At 44.0% G+C, this 19,211-nt stretch overlaps 1 protein-coding gene across 1 annotated transcript in view; it reads right to left on the bottom strand.

Moving 5' to 3' along the window:
• Window positions 1-19,211, bottom strand: part of FER (FER tyrosine kinase) — a 772,263-nt gene that overhangs the window by 517,492 nt on the left and 235,560 nt on the right. The window lies entirely within an intron of this gene.

Here is a 19,211-nt window from a genome sequence, read left to right as displayed (position 1 = left end):
GCAATAAAAGAGAAGTCTGCACTTGCTATAACAAATACTATACCAACCCACACAACTAAGAAAGACATACGGCGGAAAAAAGACTGCTAAATTTACCTAGATAAACTTAATCTCTTCTCTAAAGAGAACAAAATAAAACAGTAAACATGGAATTCGAAAGGCAATATCAGCCTGGCAAGGCCCCTGATCCAGACAGTTTTTCCACCAGCTTCTAATAAACAAAAATCATAGCCAATTAATAGATCGTATGGCAATTCTCCTTTGAACATTACACTGTTACAGGCTCAACAGACGATACCCGCTCAGAAGCCAATATAGTAGTGATCCACAAGTACCACACATAATCCAAAAACGAGAAACCAGTATCCTTACTCAATGCTGATTTAAAATCTGCATTAAAGTTCAAACAACTAGACTTGAGAAAATCCTGCCTAACTTAACTTGTCCTTCCCAAAAGGGTTTTGAAAAAAGAAGACCGGAGTCTGACAATATTCAACTATTTACCCATGTTACAGAAAGAACAAATATCTCTTAAATTCGGTTAATGGCCATGGCTTGAACTGCTGAAAAGGCCTTTGATAAAGTGTCACAGACCTTCCTAGGAACATTAATATGCAATTATAACTTAGCACCAACCTTTAAAAGCATAACATTTACCCACTATAAGAACCCACCTACTTGCATTAGAATCAATTATTCCCTATGAAAGGAAATCAATCTATACCAAGGTACGAGGCAAGGCCATTTCCTTTCCCCACTACTCTTCCTACTAAGGACTGAATTATTGCTTACATACATCAAATTTAATCTCCATATCGGAGCATTCAATTCAGGACAGAAAACCAAAAAGTAGCTGTCTATGGACGACAGTATGCTAATATTTTCAGAGAGAAGCCGAATCAGCAATACTAGAAATCCTTCAGATAATCAAATCATTCACATGCTTCAGGCTACTCCCTAAATACAAAGAAAACTGAAGTGTTCCCATCAAACTCACTTTGCTACCCTACGATTGAGGACACTGGCCTAAAATGGTAAAACAAGACCATCAAATATTTAGACATTCACTTCACTAACTTACTACAGAACTCACTGAGAACATTCTTATACTAAAATACCAAAACTAACAGAAACCTGGTCACCCAAATGTATTATGTAGCGGGGTAGTCCAAAGTGCATCACAATGATTGCTTCTCAAGCTAACTGTATCATAAGGATAATCCCACTGCTACTATCTAAAAACTTCTAAAGTACACGTAATACAACTATCTCGAAATTCATATGGCAAAATATATAAAAAGATAATCCCAATGTATAAATGAGAATAAATAAAACATAGGGCAGCGCTAGCCTGCCAAAGTTCTTCAAATTCCAAGTAGCATTCTTAGTGAGACAAGCCTCACATTGGCTAACTCCAGAATACCCACTACCAAATGTTCCCAATTATAAGAATCTATTTAAGACCATAACTCCAATTGCATCTTACCTTGAAACACTTCAAAGTTGATCACTTCTCCAACATACTGAAATACTCCATATAGGCCATCAAATACCCAAGAAGACTATGTACTAATAAAATACAAGGGTTGTCATTAGCATCCATAAGGGACTGTCTGTTTTGCAAGATAGATGGAAACACTATTCTAGGAAGTATGGATATAAAGGGCATCATATACATTAGGCATCTAGGCTCTCTGGACAATCCAGAATCTTTTACAATGATTCAACAAAAACACAAACTATTAAATATAGAATTTAATAAATTCCTAAAAATTTAAATGGCCCTCAATAAACTGAAGAAACCTCATACCCTTGAGCTAATGAATCTAACTAGAAGCATCACCCCTTTAGGACATATGGCAGCAAAAAACTATAAACTAATAAACACCAATAATGCCAGCAGGAGTAACCACATACAAACAAAATGGGAACAATCCTGCATTAGGTTAAACCTTCAACCTCATACTGACTCGCAATAGATAAGTATATGGAAATTCATAAAAAAATCCAAACTTTCACCTCTTTATTCAATGCAAATTCTTGAAGATACATAGATCATTTTGGGCCCCAAACAAGCTGTTTAAGTCTGGCCTATTACAATCTGACGTCTGTTGGAAATGAAAGGAAACCAAAGGAGACCTAGAATAAAAGTTCTTCTATTGTAAACTACTATATTAATTTGGAAAGACATAGGCTACGCATTAAACAAGATACTCCAAATAGACCTACAACTCAAACCAATCATCAATGCACCAGAACCATGGATCATTACTTCCCCTCTCTCCATCAATGCAACCAGACGTCTACTAGATATACTACTAGAAGTAGCTGTCAAAACCATCCTCTGCAATGGAAGAGCTAAAATAACCTACCATACCACACCGGAAGGGCCTAGGTATGCTCCTGAAGATGTTCTACCTATATACAAATACAATTTAAAAAATAAAACTTTGTGCCAGCTATGGTCCAAATTAGACCAATATTTATCTAAAAAAATTTTTTTTTAAACCCTGATCACTACCAAACTTGTCTCCCTAACTCACAAGAATTTCTCCATCTGCTCATACTACTATCGATCGGTTAACAATAACCAAGCTGCTCAGACTCATGAAAATAGCTCTAGATGCTTTACTTTACTATTACCCCCATCCTGATTGTTCCCCTTTGCCTCTCCCTGATTTAGCTACTCTTAGTATTCATCTACCCTTCTCCTTTCCCCTTCTATACCCATCACAATGGACAGCACCGGTCTTCTATAAGAAAAGTATCTGTGGCTTCTACTAATAAATTGTCAATCTACATATGATATGGTCTCAAATATTCTTGTTTCTTTTGTTTTGTAATAAAATCCCATAAAATTCTTATGAACTAAAAACATGCTGGACCTTGTGAAATCACTGGTATGTTTCAGAACATTTAGCATTTTTGCACTGGGTGAATGAGTTACTCGTTTAGCCCTGAAACTGATCCATCAGCACTTTGCAGTCTCCCGTCCTCCACAACACAAAATTGTCACATCTAGAGCCAGGATAAGATCAGACTTATTCAACACCAGGGTAAAAAGGGATGGAAAGTTTGTCCCTTGAGAGTCCCATGCTTCAGTGAGTAATCTTACAATGTCAGAAACATAGGCCATGTTTGGTTAGGATTGTAGGGGATCCAGATCAAGTTCTATAACAGCCTACCCAGTAGGTGCATTCCCATGATCGGCCAGTGTTTTTTAGTTTTTCGAAGTGACCATTCAAAGGCAAGGTGCAACTGTGCTGCTGCTGCAAAGATCCCTAACTTCCTGCAACACCTTCTGGCTATTTTATTTGCTTGTCCGCCAGATTAATGTATTACACTCTAATTGTATCATGCACATATCTTGTGTGGGTATCATGACCAGCAAGCCTGCAATAAGTACAGTAATATTGGGAGGACGTTCATCTTCAGGGTTGTCAGCCTTTCCATCCGGGAGATGGAGATGAGATGAAATAAACACCCATTCCCATCTACCCAAGTTGCTTTTTATTTCTTTTATTTGCTTTATATTGTTTGTGCTTGAAGTATCATTGAGATCTGCACTCCTGGCTATTTAATGCCCTTTTTGACAATTCGAAGGGTGGGGGATTTCCTCTCTCTCCCCTAATTTGCTGTTCCATTTTAATGCTTAAGATTTCAGATTTAATAAAATTCACATGAAACCATGATGCTCTTTTGTACTGCTGTAAAAGTCGGATAACTGCCTTCACTGAATTTAGGGAGTCCACTAGACAATAACAGCTCGTCTATAAAGAGAGTCATATTATGCATGCAACTCCCAATGTTCTTTCACCTGAACAGTTGGGGGATTGTCTAATTAGTTGGACTTGCGGTTTCAATGAGAGTGTGAAAAGGGTTAAAGATAAAGGGCAATTCTGTCTTGTCCCACAGGAGGGCCTACAAATGCCTGAATTCTCTCAGTTAGCCGGAGGTCTTGCATCTAGCCTGTATGTATTGCTGTATATTAGGTCCAATCCTCATCTTGCCCAGTATCTACTGGAGAAAAATTCTTTTTGCATGATAGAAGGGTTTTTTCCGCTTAGATAGCCAGTATTATCATCACTATGGAGCATCTATTAGCCTTCTCGATCTAATGCAGGACCCTGAGTATACTATCAAAGACTGGCATGCGGATTGGTCTGGGTAGATTAAAAATTGCATACACCTTTCCAGTCTGTTCACCACAACTTTTATCTACATATTTTAAGTTTGAGTTGAGAAGTGGGATGAGTCTATATGCCGCACATTGTTTTTTAGCCCTGCTGCATTTATGTAGCAAAGTTATGTCCACCTCACACTGACTCCATCAACCGAGCCAGTTGGGAGGAGGACCAGCAAAGATGAGAAGCGTTTATACAATCCATAAATCAGGCAACTGGGACATGGGGCAAGAGATTTTTAATAAACCTCTTTACTTCTTCACATATGATTTCCCTCTAAAGATCAATTTCTGTGTCCTGAGGTAAAACGGGCAGTTGTATGGGTGCCAAGAAATCAGCTACTGCATGAAGGGAATGATGACTCTGATATAGCATCTGATAAAATTCTAAAACGGTTTCTGATTTCTGGACCTCAGTTCCAGTGAATACCCCGTCTTGGTGCCGAGTATTTGAGTATTTGCCAGGAAGAAGGACTGCTGTGCTGCTTCAAGGACCTCTGCTGAGCTGAGCTGACCTGCTACCTGCTGCCTCCTGCGGACTTGCCTGGGAGAGACAGTGGGAGTGACTGGACCTGCATCTCTACATCTCAGAATCAATGTGACTCAAAGGGCTTGCTGTCTTGCCTCCTGTTTTCTGAAGTCGCAAGGACACAAAAGACTTCCAACCCATCTGCTACAGCTCCTTGACCCATCTTCAACCAGCTCCTGGCTCCCAAGAGATACCCTAACAGTCTTGGGTCCTCGGAAGTGGTTTCTGACTCCTGAAATCAAGTTTTTGGGCTCTTTGCAACCATGAACAGGCACAAGCTGCCACAAGTTCATGTCATTGCACAGCAAGTATCATCCCTCACGACCACCAGGCTCCATGCCACTTGTCCATGACGCCCAGCTGACCCTCCGTGCCTGCGGACCACCGCCAGCGGCGCTCTCCTTGTTCCCAGAGAACTTCTTCCCTGCAAACAGACTCTTGACCCACTGATTGAGAAGGTAAAACCTCAGCACAATTTATCTAGGACTGTATCTGACCCACGCTCCATCACAGATTACCTAGCCTTTTGGATTTAATCTGGACTAGCACGACCAGATATACCTGGTTGGCGCAATCTGCTTTTAAGCAATATATTTCATTTTCATCTTTAAAAATTCATATTGACTTCCACTGAATGGATTTTTGTTGTTTTGTTTATAAATAAGCTCTAATTTTCTAATCAGGTGTAGTGTCTTTTTGTGTGGTGTTTACACTATTTTACTGCTTAAAGTGTTGCACTAACACTTTACACAATGCCTCTTAAATTAAGCCTGACTGCTCTGTGCCAAGCTACCACAGGGTGAGCACAGGTTAACCGAAGGAGTGTTTGAGACTTACCCGGACTAGGACTGTTGTCCCTTCTTGGACAGAATGGAAATCTCTGCCAACCAGAAACCCAATTTATAACAAGATGCTTTTAAATTCTGTGCTTATCTTGTTTAATTTGTTAGTGTTTCAAAGACCGAGGTCCAACCTCATGCTATGTCTTCTAACAAATTACTGAATATTCTTTTAAAATGGGTTGGGTGTTTACTTTTGTTTCTCCAATTTCCAAGCGAGAGGAGTTTTTAAATTTAATTATTTAACAATTTTGATTGAGTTCAGGGAGTGTGAAAGGAAAAGATGTTTACTTGCAACAGGCAACAAAATGTAAATGCATGTGCATGAACTATATGCATTTAGTAGCTCAGAAAGCAAAAATGCTTAGAGTAGCACACAGCACAGTGATGTACAGTAGAGTGGCGTTGAGCAGTGGCTCCCAATTATTTGACTTCTGAGGACCCCCACTGGATCACTACTGGAAGCCGGGGACTCCTCAACCCCCAAATCAATTTGTACAATTTAAATTTCAAACATTAAAACAGTAATTCACAAAAAATACACACACAAATACTCGAATTACTAAAGATTTTTTTATATTGAAAAAATATACAAAATTCAAAAGGTTTGAAAGGGAAGGTTGGTGCAGCATCTCGGCGACTAACTTTTCAATGTTATTTTTTTTTTTTTTTTTTTCGAAAGTTGAGCCATCAGGTCAGATTCTATATTTCCCAAGAGATTTTAGGTACATAAGATCTGAGAAAGCTTTTTCCTGACCAGCAGAACACAAGGAGTCAGACTCCCCCCTTTACCTGTCAGAACCTATAGAGATCAACTGCAGAGTACCACAGCGCTCCTTCCTGAGCCCTACACTCTTCAGAGTCTACATGGCCCCGTTCGCATCCACTGTCAGGAACCACGGACTGAACATTGTATCCTATGCCGACGACACCCAGCTGATCATCTCACTGGCCGCAAACTCCACAACTGCGAAGAAGAATTTCCACAATGGGATGGAAGCCATCGCCGCCTGGAAGAAGAACAGCTGCCTGAAGCTCAACTTGGAAAAGACAGAGATCCTCTTCCTGTGACCCTCCACATCAGCCTGGGACAACTCCTGGTGGCCTGCTTCCCTCAGAACCTCTCACCCCAACAAACCTCGCATCCAACCTCTGCTCATCCAGGATTCATCGCTAACCATGACCCATCAAGTCAACTCGGTCACATCCTCCTGTTTTCACACACTCCGACTTTTCCAGAAGATCTTCAAATGGATCCCACTCAACTGCCACAAAACCATAACCCACGCATTGGTCACCAGCAGACTTGACTATGGCAACGCCCTCTACGCCGGCACCACCCAGAAGAACCTGAAGGAACTACAAAACATCCAAAACGTTTCCGCATGACTCATCCTGGACGTCTCCCGCCGCAGACACATCACCAGACAACTAAGGGACTTCTCAACAGGCTCCCAGTCGAAAAGAGGATCAACTACAAACTCCTCGTCCACGCATACAAGGTGGTCCATGACCTAGGACCCACATGTCTCAACCACTGCATCACCTTCTACTCCCCAGCCAGACCTTTCCACACTAGCCACCATACCCTGCATATGGAAGACCTGGGCCGGAGGAAGATCCTTCGCATACCTCGCAGCAAAGAGCTGGAACACCTTGCCTCTTCACCTCAAGCAGTCACCATTGTTGCCTCAATTCAGGAAGGACCTTAAGACCTAGCTCTTTGCCTGAAGCACAGAGGACTGACCCCTTCAGGTCCTTGAGACCGTTAGGGGTGAGTAGTTGCGCTCTATAAATATGATTGATTGGTTGATGTGGTGGGGAAAGGAAGTAAAACCTTAAGTGCTCTCATCTCTCCACAGCCCCTCTGTCACATTTATTTAATTTGTTTTATAGCATCGTTCATACCAGTGAAGGGTGTCAGGGCATTTTACATCACACACTTACAGAGACAATGTATCATATGTGTGTAAATAAGTGTGTAGAAAATGATATGTAAGGTAAAGGGGACTACAAGGTGTAGGATTCACGTCATCCATTTTGGTAGGCATTTTTTAAGAGTACTTCATCAGGGGATGCAAAAACTCAGGATTCAAAACATAACAGTGGTTATCATTGACTTTAATAATAGGAATTTATTTCTACCCAAATAAACCTTTTTTAGCAGCATCAGGACAATCAAAGGCTCGAATAAAAACATACCTTTCTAACTTGTACCATGCAGTTTGCATGCAGGTCACTGGCAGTTCATAGCCCACTGTGCTAGATTACGAATGTAACTTATAAACTGTATAGTAACAAAAGAATCTCTCTGACAAAAGCAATAACCTACTGACCTTTGCAAATAAAATAGCTTTCTCTGATATGCATGGTACCCGTCCTTTGCAGCAGGCATATTAACCATCTGCGCTACCTTAGATGAGTCAAAACAGCCACTAGACAAAACTCCCAACTCGCTCCAGCAGGTAAATTAATCACCAAAGTTATCTTGACACTTTAACTGTTGCCTGAAAACTGCTGGATATACAAGGAACTTTGCAGTGAATTTAAAACTGCTTCACAAATGAAGTAACAAATATAAAAACAATGATGTTTCTGTCAAGAGGCACCAGCTGGAAAAGTGCCTTTCTGCCGGCCCAGGCCTTGAGCTGCCGAACACCGTTCATCCTCAAAACAACAAGAAGCCCAGCTCTTCCGCATGCATGTGTCATGTGGCCAGAAGTGAAGTGGAGTAGGGGCATCAAACTGCCCTGGACCCAGTTTACACACACTTACACACAAGGGGACACCAGCACTGTTAAGTGAGTGCGATTCAAAGACAGATAACAGAATAAGGCCAATCACCCTTCAACTTAAGGCTGAATGGCGATTGGCCTGATTTTATTTTAGTCCCGCTGTCACTCGCAGGTCTTGCGTGCTTTGAGGGCACATGGGCACTTCCCTATCCAGTCGCCAATCCAATTGCCTTCAATTATGAGAGAAGGCTTAGGTAGGTGCTCATGACCTGCAGACCCCCTGGAAATCAGTCACTGACCCTGGAGGTCCGCTGACCACAGGTTGAAAACCACTGGTGTACATCAGGGTGCTATAGAGTGCAGAAGTGTAGAACTTGCAGAGTAGAGTGCAAAGAGTGGAGTAGAGTGCAGTGTTGTAGAATGCAGTGGTGTAGAGTCCCGTAAAGTGCAGTGGCGTAGTGTAGAGTGGTACAGAGTAGAGTAGCACAGAAATCAATGGTGCAGAGTAGAACAGAATGGCATAGAATGTAGTGACATAGAGTGCAATGATGTTGTAGAGTAGTGTTGCATGAAGTTCAGTGATCTGATATCGGTGTGGGTAAAGGCTTGCACATAGGAGGGGTCAAGCCTCCCTAACTACTGCTCCAATTTGGATAATCCATTTAAAGTGCATCGAGCGCCAGTGCAAGTCTATGTTAAAGTTATCAATAAAGTGTCAGTGCAATTACAGTCTCATGCAGAGGGGGTCGTGATGTCCAATTCGACCCACATGCGGTTCCAACTGCTGGCATGTCTTGTTGAGACGTCCTCATATAAAGTGACATAAGAGTTTAAAATGCCTAATTTAACTCTACTGTTGTGCAGCCTGTTAAATGAATAATTTCCTGGTCCAGTCTTGTTATGTATATAGTCAATCTGCAATTTAGCTGAAAGTCAGATAAGTTGAAGCAGGCTATAAAAGCCTGCCTACAGATGTGCAATCCCTTTGCAATAAATGCTTGCCTTAATATAGCTTTCCGATCCTCCAGGTTTGCCTCACATATGCAAATTTGGTGCACTATAGTTTCAAGCGATTGACCGCAAAGCCATCAGGTCTCTGTGCTGGCGGTGCACTTTTAAGGTGATAAGTGTAGGAGTGATGGCAAACAACCCAAATAATAATTTTTAAATGATCTCTCGGTCTGTGCCTTGATGTATGATCTTAGGTACTGTTGGGGGGCTAGCTTGACACAGAATGCTACTGCGAGCCAGGAATGCCGTCGATGAGTAAACTCTTTTTTTGTCAGCCAGCAGTGAAGTGCTTCTAACCCTTCTGTTTACAACGGCATTGACTAGGTAATAGTTATTTATTGTGTCCCGTTCATGAGTTAAACCACAGGTAGTTAAGGAAGAGGAAAGATAAAACCTGGCTGCAGAGAACTCTCTACTGTACAACGGATTTCTTCCGAGAGGTAATGGTTCAAGTGTGCCCTCGTTGGCATTATGGCAAAGTTTGATGAATGATCCTTGCCTTGATAGGGTTTGTTTAGTTCGACCAAATTCTAAATGCAGTTGGGAAGGGGACGGGTTGTGGCAGCTGGCAAACCGACTTTAAGAGCCTGATAATGATTTTGTCCAAGTGGGAGGTATCTTACCTATCAGTGCATTGCTCCCGTCGGCTACAGTGGGAACTAATTTGGTTTGTATAATTTTCAAAAGAGATATATATGTCGACATCACTATTAAAGACTTGAGGTGTTCAATGGCTGCATTAAGGAAATTACCTTTCAGCGTCAAACTCCAAGTGTTGCTTAAAGGAGTTGTGCCTGTCGAATAGCAGGCCCAGATATTTGCATTCCAATACCAATTCTATATTTCCCTTCTCCCAGGTGTCACTGATGGGAGAATAAGGCTGGCTTGCCTAGAATCCAGATTTTTGTCATCTTCAGGTTAGTTTCCATTGTGTTCGTACTGAAGTATAAGGCGTTAGCGCCCAGGAGTCTCTGAAGGAGACTGTTGTGCAACCAAGGAGGACTAAGTGGTCTGCGTACATTAAACATGGCAGCAGGATGCATCCTAATTTTGGAGCATGCAAGTTCACCTGGGCGAGAATGGTAGGGAGGTCTACTAGAAAAAGATTAAAAAGTGTGGGAGCCAGTAGACACCCTTGCCTTAGTCCCTCATGGCAGATTTTTCTGAATAGATTAACACTGATGCCCAGCCTTATTCTAACCCAGGTGTCAGTATGAAGAAGGGTTAGGAGTTTTCCAGCTGTCAGGTTTGCTTCAGAGCTTTCTTCTGTCTACTCTATCGAACGCAGCTTTACAATCAGCAAAGTAAAGACAGAGGGGCTGTCTGTGTTTCTTGTGCTGGTTGAACAACAGTGATACAGCCTATAAGTTAGATGTAGTTCCCATATATTTGTGACCACTGCTTGGTTGAACGGGATCGCATTCCGTTCTGAAGCCCATGATGTTAACTCCTCAAAAAGACAGCCAGCAAAGTATTTGGACTCCACATCCAGAAGCGCTGTGAGGCCATAGCTAGAGGGATCTGAGACACTGCCACCTTTGTGAACCGAGAAAATAGTAGACTCTTTCCAGGAGGAGGGAGTGGTGTTTTGAGTTATTATGCTCTCAAATACAGATTTCCAAGATGTTTTGTCCAGAAAGATGTTTTCTCCTTGAGGATGACTGGCAGAATGCCATTTGGATCTGGCACCCCATTGCAGCAGCTTTTGGAAATTTGCAGTTCAATTCTTCCTGCTCAAAATTTCAGGGGTCTAGAGGTCTGTGTTGCACTAGTGATATTTTGGTGATCGTGCACAGTCTTTGTTTGAGGAGCAGTAGTCTTTTCCAGATGCACTATGTTTCTCAGGTTGGTCAAAGTGTTTCGAGAGACACGTACTAGCTCTCTTCTTAGATATCAACTGTTGATTTGATTTTTGACAAATTTTTACATTGTTCACTTTTTTCCAAATATCTTGCGTTTGTTGGTGTTCAAATCATATAAGAGCTTAGCCCCAAGATTGTTGTTGGTATCCCTTTTCTGATCCCATCTTCATTTCTGTGGGCAGACTTCACAATTACCAGCTTGACGTTCAAGGACTAGTCAGTTGGGGCTTTCTTGCAAGCCCAAATGGCTTGATTTACAGAGTGCTTCCATTCTTTTATTTTGCTATGAGCACTGGTCTATGCTGTTCTTTGTTGGTTGCTAGAGTTTCTTTCCAGAGACAAGCATTGGGTAACCAACTGGGCAGTGAACTGGTCCCATGTGCTATTGGATACACTTCCCTCCACCATAAGACCCGAGAATGTACTTTTTGCTAGATCCCACAGACCATGGATTGTACCAGAAGACCATTTTAGTCACTCGCTATTTATCATGTGAGTGCTGCCATGTGTTGCTCTGTCTAGTGAATGATTGCCTAGAGTAAAGGTAAGACCTCATTCCTGCAGTAGATGGTTGCTTTCTGCCCTTGGTGTAACTGAGAAGCTCGAAAACAAGCTGAATGAAAGGGGTGGAAAGCACAGTGAACTCTATTAAGGAACAGGTTTTATGATTCTGAAATGTATAGGAGGGGGGTTGGTCGGGCTGGAAGAGGCCATTTATAACTCTTAGATTAAGAAACTCTAGTTCCTTTATGAGTTCCCTGCCCTTTCTGTCATGTTTAAAGGCGGGATTTTGAGTTTGTTCTGGAACCGACCACAATGTATTCTGGATGGATAAAATCTCCTCTTCTTGCTGGAACCCCAACAAGTTCATGTTGAAGTCACCTGAGGGAAGTATTTCAGTCAACTGGGGCCCCTCTTGGAGATCACAGGTTTTCCGTTTTAGGCGGTCGGTGGCTGTTTCTTTAGATGCCGTGTTGGGTGTTACATAAATATTCATGAGTGCCAAATTAGGTGTCCTTAAACCTTGTTTGAGAATGTTTTTAATTATTTTCAGGCTGTTCCACACTGTCGGTTTCATTTTGTGGCTGCCTTTCAGGGCGGCCTGTGTGTAGATTGCTAGTCCCCCACAATGTGGGCCGTAGATGGCTTCTTTTGTTGCCTGAACTGAAAGCCAGATGTACCTTGGAATCAAGGGGGGCTGTTTGTAGATTCTTGGCATGTTACCCCCAATTTTACATGTATGTCAGTATGTTTTTGCCTGTCTCACTGGGATCCTGCTAGCCAGGACCCTAGTGCTCATAGTTTGTGGCTTAATGTTTCTGCCTGTGTAGTGCCTAATTGTGTCACTGAGGCTCTGCTAATCAGAACCTCAGTGCTCATGCTCTCTCTGCCTTTAAATGTGTCACTATAGGCTAGTGACTACATTAACCAATTCTAATTGGCATACTGCCCCCCCCCCCCCCCTTGTAAGTCCCTAGTATATGTTACCTAGGTACCCAGGGCACTGGAGTTCCAGGAGATCCATATGGGCTGCAGCATTTTTGTTGCCACCCATAGGGAGCTCAGACAAACCCTTACGCAGGACTACCATTGCAGCCTGTGTGAAATAACGCACACGTTATTTTACAGCCATTTTCACTGCACTTAAGTAACTTATAAGTCATCTATATGCCTAACCTTCACTTGCTGAAGGTTAGGTGCAAAGTTTCTAAGTGCGAGGGCACCCTTGCACTAGCAAACGTTCCCCCACATAGATCAGGGCCATTTCCCCGGACTTTGTGAGTGCAAGGACACCATTACACGTGCGCACTACATATAGGTCAATACCTATATGTAGCTTCACAATGGTAACTCCGAATATGGCCATGCAACATGTCTAAGATCATGGAATTGTCCCCCCCATTTCAAATGTGGTATTGGGGAGCCAATTCCATACATCCTGGGGTCTTCACTATGGACCCTCAGTACTGCCAAACCAGCTCTCTGAGGCTTGCACTGCAGCTACAGCTGCTGCCACCTCACAGACAGGGTTCTGCCCTCCTGGGGTCTGGGCAGCACAGTCCCAGGAAGGCAGAACAAAGCATTTCCTTTGACAGCAGGGTGTTACACCCTCTCCCTTTGGAAATAGGTGTTACAGGCTGGGGAGGGGTAGCCTCCCCCAGCCTCTGGAAATGCTTTGAAGGGCACAGATGGTGCCCTCCTTGAATAAGCCAGTCTACACCGGTTTAGGAAACCCAGTCCCTGCTCTTGCACGAAACTTGAAAAAGGAAAGGGGAGTGACCACTCCCCTGTCGATTACCACACCAGGGGTGGTGCCCAGAGCTCATCCAGTGTGTCTCAGACCTCTGCCATATTGTTTTCAGAGGTGTGGGGACACTCAGGAGGCCACTGAGTTGCCAGTGCCAACAGGTGACATCAGTGACCCCCTCCTGATAGGTGCATACCTGGGTAGGTAGCCAATCCTCCTCTCAGGGCTATTTAGGGTCTCTCCTGTGGGCTTCTCCTCATAATCCACCAGGACACTTCTCTCTTCGACTTCTGACAAGGATCGACGGCTGACTGCTCTAGGATGCCTGCAAAACTGCAACAAAGTAGCAAGAAGCCTACCAGCAACATTGTAGCGCCTAATCCTGCCGGCTTTCTCGACTGTTTCCTGGTGGTGCATGCTCTGGGGCTGCCAGCCTTCACCCTGCACTGGAAGCCACGAAGAAATCTCCTGTGGGTTGACGGAGTCTTCCCCCTACTTCAGCTGACTAGCGTGGCCCCTGGAACACAGGTGGTGGACCCAATTGACCCAGACTGTCCAGAGGTCCAACTGTCCGAATTTGGAGGAGGTAATTACTTGCATCCCCTCCCCCGACAGTAATCCTGTGCACTGTGTGATCTGCAGCTACAAGGGCTTCTGTGCACATTTCCAAGAAAGCCTGCATCCACAGTCGAGCCTAGGTCCCCAGCACTCCGTCCTGCGATGCTCAGCTCTTTGAGTTGACCTCCGGTGTCGTGGGAACTCTCTTTGCAGTGTTGAGACGACCACTGTGTTCAGTATTCTTGAACCTGTGTTTAAGGGCTCCTGCGGGTGCTTCCCTCCATCCAGTGGGCGCTCTACGTTGCTGAGGGCCCCCTCTGCCTCCCCTCCTGAGTGGCGACATCGTGGTCCTTCCTGGGCCTGGGCAGCACCCTTTTTCTTCAACCTCGACTCTTGCAGGTAAGCAAGGCTTGTTTGCGGTATTTTGCTGAGGAAACAACTCGCCATCCACCACCAAGCTGTGGAACACCTTCTGGACAAGGCAGAACCTCCTACCTCCTTTCGTTGGTGCAAAACCAGCATCTTCTTGCAACCGGAGGGAGTCATTTTGCACCTTCATCCGGGGTTTAGTGGGCTCCTGCCCCGCTTGGACACTTTAGCGACTCTTGTTCTTGGTCCCCTTCCTTTACAGGTCTTCAGGTCCAGGAATCCATCTTCAGTACTTTGCAGTCTGTTGTGATCCTTGCAAAATCCTTTATCACAACTTTAGTGTGTTTTGGGGGAAATAGTAATACATTACTCCTGCTTTCCTGGGTCCTGGGGTGGGGTCTCCTTTACACCCTTAGTGTTTTCTCACACTCCCAGCGACCCTCTACATACTACACTTGCCTAGGGGTGCATTTGTGGTTCGCATTCCACTTACTTATTATATGGTTTGTGTTGCCCCTAGGCCTATTGCATCCTATTGTGTTTTACAGTGTTTGCACTACTTTCTGACTGTTTTACTCACCTGATTTGGTTATTTGTGTGTATTTTGTGTATGTTACTTACCTCCTAAGTGACTATATCCACTGAGATATTTTTGGCACATTGTCACTCTGAGTACTGTCTTTCTTATGATATAGTACCTATGTGATATGAGTGGTATTGCAGGAGCTTTGCATGTCTCCTAGTTCAGCCTTGGCTGCTCTGCTATAGCTACCTCATTCAGCCTAAGATGCTAGAATACTACTACACTCTACTAATAAGGGATAACTGGACCTGGTATAAGCTGAAAGTACCAGTGGTACCCAATACAAGCCAGGCCAGCCTCCTACACTGTTATACTCATGTTTCTAGTAATAGAATTATCTGGAATTACTTCAGAAAACCTAGGATTTCACTGTCAGCTAACTTGTCCAATACGCCATTGATGTTCCATAAACAGATCTTAAGTTTATCTGCCAACAGTACTAGTAATGCTGCCTTTGGACCAGTTTATGCATCTTTTTTAGATTGTTCAAGGCTCCGGGAATCCAGCTCCAGACATGGTTATTGGCTGACTATCTTTTTAATCGACTATCTGGATGGGTGGTCAAGTGAGCGGGAGGGTACAGGCTATTTGTTCAGGGCGTTTTTTTAAACTGGGAATATGCTCTTATGAGGACTGATGGGCTTTTTGTTCCTCAGACACATGGCTAGAAAATGGGGCTAAGATGATTCTTGATGGGGGTCACCTTTATCCCCCAACTTTTGAATGTCTTTTGAATGTCTCTGCTGCCCTAATACCTTTTATGCTGCGGCAGAAGACATCCATGACACCTTGGTTGTTTTGCTGATGTGACCTGGAGAGGGTGCCAAGGCAATGTTGGCCTCTGTGAACAGAGCTTACTTGTTTCTGGAATTTGGCTTAGTAGATGGAGAATGTTCCCACGGTTCAGCAAGTCAAAATGGCCTCTCGACTGGTACTCTGGGTACATTGTGATTACCTGGCTATTAATTGTATCATGGAACAGAGCATCAGGGTTAGTAGGGCTGAGCTGGCCAACTTGAACCTGGGCTCTGCAATGCTATTGCTACGTTATTTCAAAAGAAAGTATCTATGATCTACCGCTCTTTTCCAGAGTGCTAGAAACATCCCATGCCAACAGGCCTGGTTTGAGTAGTCAGATGACTCATCTAGGTTGGTCCAATTTCAAATCTGTGAACTTGATGAATTACAATCCGTGAGGTTGCCCCTCAAATCAGGTTTGCCTCTGGGTGCAGCCTCTCTGGCTCTTTTGCAGTTGGGGGGAGGATCTACCCGGTGCTGATTTGATCAATAATTCATGTCTGCTCAGGTCCCTACTCACTGGAAGCATGCCTCTGTAGTGCCACTTTCGAAAAAGCCTTCTCTCGATCTTCTTAAACCTGAGAACTATAGGCCGATCTCTCTGCGACCTTTTGTTGCAAAGGTAGCAGAAAAACTTGTCAACCAACAGCTCTCAGGTTTTATTGAGTCAAGGGACTGGCTTTACAATAATCAATCAGGCTTCCGTTCCAGGTATAACATGGAATCGCCCCTGTTGCTGGCCTCGGAGTCACTGCCTGAGATTCTGCATTGGAGTTGTGTGGCAGCATTATTGATCCTGGACCAAAGCGCAGCCTTTGACATTGTGTCTCACAACCTCCTTTTAAAGAGGCACTAGACGTATGGGGATTGGTTATAAAGCCCTGCGATAGCTTGCATCTTTTCTTCAGGATCACACCTTTCAGGCCCAGCAGTAATCTTTTCAATTCAAGGTGCTACTGTTAGAGCAGGGGGTGCCTCAGAGGACCCATGATGATCAGGTATCTTCTCACTGTCTTCACCCTCAAGAGGACATTAAGGTCCTCTAATACCGGCCTGCTGAAGGTCCCCTGCATCAAAAAAGGCCAGATGGGGAGGTAGGTCCTTTTCCTATATATCCCTTAAACTGTGAAATACTTTTCCCATCGGATTGAGAACAGAATCCAATGAAATTAACTTTAGAAAAGTCCTCAAAACATGGCTTTTCACCAGCTAGATCAGGTACACGGGAACAGGCCTGTTAGTGGTTACTCACATAGCACAGGTAAGCGTCACGGTGGCCACGTGCTCTAAAAATCCACATCCGATTAGATTTAGTTTGGCGTCTTCCTGGAGCGCTGCAGCACCCTTGGAAGGGTATCTGGTGACACTATATAGAATGATGGACTGCCCTGGCTGTGCTTAATCTCCAACTAGTCTTCTCTTCTGGTATTGCTGCTTACTGCATAATGATGTTTGATGCTGTGCGAGAGCTTTCTTTGTTGAAATTATGTCTTTTGAATGAGGATCCCTCTAGGTTTGTTTCTGATTGCGATTCCAGTCGATTGTCTGCACAAAAGGGTCCTTTTTATTCTGCTTTGCCCTCCACAGGTGTTAGTTTTGGGGCAGAGACATCACTCATTAGTATTGCAGAGATGTTTTTGGCAATGCTATGAAGCTTGCAGGAACTTGAGGAGCTGAATAGACCGTACTCTGGCAGTCCCTGAGTCTACACTCAGGTCTCAGGCGCTAGGAAGCCCTTGAGCATGCACTCTGTGGACTCCAGTGCAATGGGGGGAGCAGCCAGTGAAGGTTCTGTTGAAACTTGAGTGGCTAAAGTTGTGTTTGATTTAAAAGACCTTGCTGGACCTTTACGCAGCAGAGCCTTTTTTTTTTTTTTTTTTACATCAGTAAGAATATCGCCAAGAGCTATGGGTAGTGATTCCTATTTGTACAAAACTGGGGAGAATGTACAGATAGGATGTATATTTTCTGCTGTCTTTTGAGCTTTGATTAGTAGGCAATTTAGGTTTGCTAACTTAGTGTTGTTACCAGAAATGAAGACTGCCATGGTGTTTAGTAGCATGATCTGAGTGTCCATTTTGAGGGACTGATAATTGAGGGCCTCAAAAGGTGACTGAAAAGTTTGCAGAAGAGTTGCCCGTAAGTCCGCAGGCTTGGTCACATTCTCGATGGTGCTGGCTGTGTCCCTTGCTTGATACTCAGTTTGAGTGGGATTAAAGATAACCAGTAGGGTACTGCCATATGAAGTGATCAATGGTTTCCATTCAGATGGAGTGTAGGAAGCTGGCTCTGTATATACTATATCAAAGGGAGATATAGTGTGAACAGAGTCCAGGGGTTCCTCAGAGGCTTAACAGAGACTAAAGTAGATAATACTAATGGTCTCTTTGTGGTAGTGTGATTGAGCAGTTAGGCTTATCAGAGGGTAGTGCAAAGCATTTGTTGTACACACACAGAAAATAGAAGAAGCACACACTCAATGACTTAACTCCAGACTAATGGTTTTTATATTGCAACAATATAGTTTCTTAGTTTATTTTTAGAACCACAAGATTCAAGTTGCAGGTAAGTACCTTAAACGTTTCGTACTGCACACAGGTATCAACAGTACTTTGTTTGAAATAGGCAAGTAATACAGTTTTTGAATTATGGCCAAAAAGCTATTTTAAAAATGGACACTGCATTTATTTCCAAACAGTTCATGGGGGAGGGAAGAAAAGTTAGATCTGATTACAGTTAAGTACAACACTTAGAATCTCAGGCTCCAGGTTTTAGGAAGTCCACCGGTTGGGGTTCAAGTTAACCCCAAACACCCACCACCAGCAACACGGGGTCGGCTGGGTGCAGAGGTTAATGTTGAGCATATTTAACGTGGGCTCCTGTGGAGACAGGGGGTACTCGGAGTCCGGGTGGGGATTAGAAGAGCACTGAAGGGGGCCACAAGTAGGCACCAAACACATACTCTCAGCGGCACAGGGGCAGCTGGGTGCAGGGTGCAAACAGGACATCCGGTTTTAAATGCTGGTCTATGAAGAGACCCAAGGGGTCACTCAGCGGCTGCAGGCAGGGTCTGGGGGGGTTGTCTCGGGCACACCACCAGTCTGATAGGGAGGAGGGCCGCCTGCTGAATGATGGGGCACCGGAGGTTGGTTTCTCCAAGGCCTGGGGGCCGCGGGTGCAGTGTGCCTTTAGGTGTCAGATAATTTCGTCCAGGGATTCGCGGTCAGGTGGGTCCTCGGGATTCCTTCTGCAGGCATCATCGTGGAGAGGTGGAGAGGTCAACCCAGGGTGGCCACTTGCTCGCAATCACCTGAGGACCTTCTATTGCTGGGTGGACCACCTGGATACGGGCCATGGGCATCGGGGGCACAGGGGTCAAGACTCGCGCATCTGGAGTGAGGTGAGAGTCCTTAGCTGTAGATTTTTTCAGACAGAGCCACTGTACTCGGGAGTTCTTGGTCCTTTTTGGGGGAGGGCAGTCCTCTGGATCTGGCAG

Source organism: Pleurodeles waltl, chromosome 1_1 (genome assembly GCF_031143425.1).
Source record: "Pleurodeles waltl isolate 20211129_DDA chromosome 1_1, aPleWal1.hap1.20221129, whole genome shotgun sequence".
NCBI classification, from domain to species: Eukaryota; Metazoa; Chordata; class Amphibia; order Caudata; family Salamandridae; genus Pleurodeles; species Pleurodeles waltl.
This window is presented reverse-complemented; position numbering and strand designations above follow the sequence as displayed.